Consider the following 5,297-nt stretch of genomic DNA (forward strand, 5'->3'; position numbering starts at 1 on the left):
TCTCCTGACCTCTTGAGTTTAACTGTTTGCGGTACTTCTGCTCTAAGCTTTGCCCTCCATTGCTTTGTGTTCCTGTGCAGGAGAGTCATAAGCATGCTTAAGACTCTCACACTTTGCACAGAACTAGTTGTACAGTTAGACAAATGTAATTCGGCCCTGTAATGAGTTATGCCTCTTTCTTTTCTTTGGCCCAAGGGTTGTAAACACCTGAAAGAACCTTGAAACTTCACAGATATTAGAGTATAGGACAGTGTTTGTAACTGATGCCTATGTAACTTAGGTTACAAGGTGCTTGTATAGCTTGAGTTATAAGATATCAATATAACCTAATGTATCTGTATATCCTGATATCACTATAACCTGAATCATAACTTTTATACCTATGTAACCTGATATAAATAACTTTCTATACAGTGTAATAGCTAGTATATGGTTAACTAGTTGCTTAATGCTGAATAGACAAAAAAGAAGGAAAAACTCGCCACGTGGATAGCTTTAGAGATAGACAAGTGTACTACTAATGAGAAATTGGCAAATCTAAAGTCAATTAGCCACAAAACAAAGAATTTAGGCCAGTTAAGACCAGACAGACCAAGGAGCACCGTAACTGTACATGCTCCAAAGACAACGTTGAAAAGTTCAGATGAGAAGAAGAACTATCTAATAACTATGAGATCATACACATGATGATGTTATAGTGACATAGGGATACTAAGCAGTACTTGCATTTGACCACAGCATTTGACAAAAGTGGGTGAGTTAGGTGGAGATATCCCCCTCACCACCAGTGCTGCAAGAAGCAAATACCTACCCTACAGACATTGATCTGTGGGGATTTATTTCCAGCCTATCTTTTGGGCATCATAACAGAACCCTGCAATTTAGGAATTGTAATCCACAGTTCAGAGTAAGAGGTTAAAACCTGGTCAAATACTTAGGCCAGGCTCTGCTTTTTGTTATAGACTAAACTGAAATAATATTTTCAGCCCCTTCAAGTTGCTCTGGTTAGACCTTGGTAAAAGTTTTAAAAACTAAGATTTCCTCTCAAGTAAATCTCTGTAGTCTATCAGAAGATTTTTTTGCACACTTGGTGTAGGGGAGGATGCACTGTGTTAAACACAAAATTACACTAGGGAATATTAGGCACCTGAAATGCTGTGGGAAGAGTTTCTCTTGGAAGCGTATTCTGAAGGGTGTTAATTCTGCTGGTGCATGGAAGCACAGATCCCATATGTAAGCATGTAGCACCAGATGCTTAAAGATCAGTGTCACTAAATGAAAAAGTGTTTTGGTTTGTTTTTTCAGTAAGTGTTTATTGTGGCTGCAGCAGTGTTTCATCTGGAACAGCAAAACCTAATGGAGAAAAGATAAATTGGTGCCACTGGAGCTACTAAAGAGGGAGTACAGATGAGAGGACTGGTGCTTTCAAGGGCGAGCTAATCCTATCTGAGGCAAGTCTTTTTCTTCTAGTTGGTGATTTTAGTGTGAGCCTTCCATGAGTCTTCTCACAGCCAGGGGCAGGAACTCTAATGCAGTGTGTGCAGTTTCCCACAGCAGTGCCCAGTTTTCTGCATTGACTCTATTGACTACATATAACCCATCTGATAACTGGGTTATCAAAAGGCAGATCACTCTTACTGGCTGCTTTCAGATGCCTGTTCTTCACTTCTGCTGATCCATTAGATGATGGTGTATAGTTAGCAACAATAGGAATATTTTGATATTTCCTTTTCCTAGTGCTAAGGGATAGCAAGTCAGACCAAACTTCAGAACCATGTCTGAGGTATGGAGAAGTATTTCTGTGTTGATACCAGTAGAGTGGTTTCATCAAGGGTTAACTTTAACTAACAAACTCCTGCTTGCTTGCATTATTGCTGAAGTGGAAATGGACTTATATTGCAAAATCAGTAAGATGCCTTAGAGGAAAGCTTAGCTTAATCAGTGGAAAATTTTGTAGAGGCATTTGAAGTAGAATTCTGTCAGAAGAACTAGTCCTGAATCTACAAAAAGCAGGTTTTCTCGTCCTGATGGATTGTCATGTATTGAGTTACTTCTATAGAAGGTACTGAATTTTCCCTCTAATTTTCCTCTAATGAACCTTCATAAAAAGTCTGCACTGGGAACAGATAAATCTGGGTTGGACTTTTTTTTCCAGATTTCTGCACTGTTAATTATTTCATGCCAGCTAATGGTGTGGCAAGTGATGAATGCCTTTTGTTTAAGTGACTTATTCAAATCTTTACAGTGCTTGTACTTTACCCTGAGGGGGGGAAGAAGGAAAACAAGAATAGATCAGTGATACAACTTTACTTTCCCTCCCTTTGCCCCAGTTTAATGACTTTGCTTTCTACTTACCTTTTGCCAGACTCGTGGAAATCCTGTGTGCCAGTTTCCCTGTGATCTCAGTATCAGTGACAGGGAGGTTCAGAGGTTCGGGACGGCAGTCCCCTTCATGCTGCAACATAGCACAAAAACAGCACCACAAGACAGTTTACTGGCCAGTTTAATCTCACTGGTACAAGGGTATAATGGCCTTAATATTTTACTGACTAAATACTGCACAAAGGTTTGACTCTCCTTTTGGAAGGAGAGAAAAAGATCGCTTGATTCCTCTAATGCAAGCTTTTGCAATTCTTTTCATAAAGGATTTTGGTGCTGTGTATTGTTGGATTCACATATCATGTGTTTCTCAAAGTTCTCAATTTTATCCAAGTCTTTACAACTGTTTTGCTTTAGTGACATTGGTAATAGGGGAGAATTTACATCAGTATTCAGTGCAGTTTTATATTTGAAGCACGGCCTTTCTCAAGCTGTGTTCTGAAATTCTTGGAGTCCTTTCATAGAAAAGTGTCTTATAAATACAAACGTTTATTTATTATTCAGAAAATGTGTGAAGTATGCAAAAAACTCAAATGCCACACTAGAAATATTTAAGGTTATATTAGGGGAAAACGTGTGAAATGCACCTAATCGGATTGCCTTTTTGGATCATTATTAACCTTAATTACATATATAAGTATTCCTTAACCACCTATCTTCCCAACATAACAGATTTGTGAGTTAACTTGGTTTTTACAACACATATCAGATTGCCTAAAATTCACTCTTTGTCCAATTCTGAGTCTTAGATAACTAAAATTTATGTATAATACACAGGACTTGTCATAACCGTTGTATTTTCCTTTGCCATTTTTTTTCTGAAAGCCTTCGTGGAATGAAGAATTGTGAGATTATGCACAGTCAGAAAAACTGTTTTGCATGAAATTGTAAGCCAAGAAAAGCTTAGAACCACAAAAAAAAGATACGGACAAAATAAATAATAAAAAAGGAGTAAAATCCTAAAATTTATCTATTGTATAACCTCTTTCACACAGGTTTGATGTAGCGTGTTTTGGCAGACTACCTTTACATAGACTGGCTACTAGTGAAGTCTAAATGATAGATTTTAAATCTTGGTCAGGTACCTTGCCCCTTTGTGAAATACTCTTTTTATTATTTACTGCTCCCATTTTGTTATAGGTTTGACTTTCCTGAGGGTGCATGTGTTGCAAATGATGGAGCCCAAATAAGATAATTTCTCTGGAATACCAAATATACTTCTGTCATTTATAATAAAGTTATTATTTATCAAATTGGCCCTTGATTCATGTGAATTAGGAGTACTGGTAAATTCTGCAGGTGAAGTTACTGAACTGGCAGGTGAGTTGCTAAATTTGAGTGGAGTTTTTAACTTTGTTGTTACAGCTGAGCATCTGATTGTCAGTGTATCTGCTGCTCTGGTACAGATAACGTTTGTGTTCCATGCATATATTTATGATTTGTGCTTCCCTGTGATTAAACCCAGCACAGCTCCTTGAAAAATATTCCAAAAAGAGAGATGGGTTTGTTTATTCCATGGACCTTGATCAATTCCCCCAAACTGGTATTGATTTCAGTGAATTTTAATTCAGAGAGCTTTCAGCTGACTTTTCTAAAGTGGTGAAGGAGACAAAACTGAATAGAACAAAACAGAACTTTAGCATAAAATTTCCATGCTTTGTTATCATTAAAAATGCATAGTAGGCATAATAAAACCTCATAACATTTTAGATTTTGGATTGTCTTATAAACTGGCCTATAGTTATCCTGGCTAAAGGAAGTAAAAAATTTTGACCATGTATTTCCTCCTCAGAATGAAAGTTGCATAGGAAAAATAGAAAAAGCCCAAAGGCATCCCCTGGGGAATGAAGAAACCTCATCCTGTCACCAAGAGGCCCTAGTGATTTAAAATACAGATGGAGACTAAAGCAGAAGAGAAATGAGAAAAATACAGGTCTAAACACTAAGTGCAGTCCATGAATCTAAGCCGTATGGGCTCGCCTAGCTATGGCTCCAGCAGGAGGGTGATTAGGAGAGGCCACACTGGCTTTCTGCAGGTTTTCTTTCCCTGTACACCTGCTGTGTGCCACTTGCTTAGCCCTTAGCATCACTTACCCCTGTGTTCTCCAGGCAGACTCCAGAGATGAGCTGTGCCATCCAAAGGCAGGGACAGCAGGACTCTGTCTTTGCACATCAACTCTGATCTATCAAAGCAGAGGCAGAACAGCACAGAGATCCTCAGGTGCCTACCAGGAGCGCTGTGACAGCATCACTGCCTTGTGCTGCCTGCTGTTAGGTCAGAGCTGAAGTTCCCGTGCTGCCAGAGGGGTGGTAGTTACGTAACTTAATCATCTTGACATTGAAAAGCAGCTGGCTACAGGTCTGTGTGCTTTTGGGTATTTCCAGCCCAAACTGAGCTATGGAAGACCATACCTACAAAATAACTGTTTGTGTGTGCTTGCCTGTGATTCCTATCTAGAGCAAATCAGGGAATGAATGTGTAACATCCCATATAATTCCCAGTCATACACAAATAGAGGTCAGTAGAGAAGAATGTGTTGATGAACGGCATCTCTAAGAGGCCACGCCTTGTGCAGGACCAAGCACAAAGCCTGACAAGTGAAAACTGAGTAAGGGCCTCAGTAATGCTGTTTCAATGCAACAAAATGTTAAAATAATTTTCATGCAGAGCATGAAACAGCCCCACATGGGTAAATAGCTCCCACTAAACTGCAAGGATATGAGTGTCATGGGATGCTATGCCAAAATCCTTGCTGATCTTATGCTCAGTCCTTACCTCCCACTGCATTCAAAGTAGGTTAGTCAGCGTTTAGCCAATGGGCCATTAAATTGCATTGCTTGAAATGCTACACAGGGGCAAACTTTGCTATGCTGTAAACAAGCCACTGCAATACCAAGGACAGATTTGTGAGAATGAA

Source organism: Taeniopygia guttata, chromosome 1 (genome assembly GCF_048771995.1).
Source record: "Taeniopygia guttata chromosome 1, bTaeGut7.mat, whole genome shotgun sequence".
In the NCBI taxonomy this organism is placed as follows: Eukaryota; Metazoa; Chordata; class Aves; order Passeriformes; family Estrildidae; genus Taeniopygia; species Taeniopygia guttata.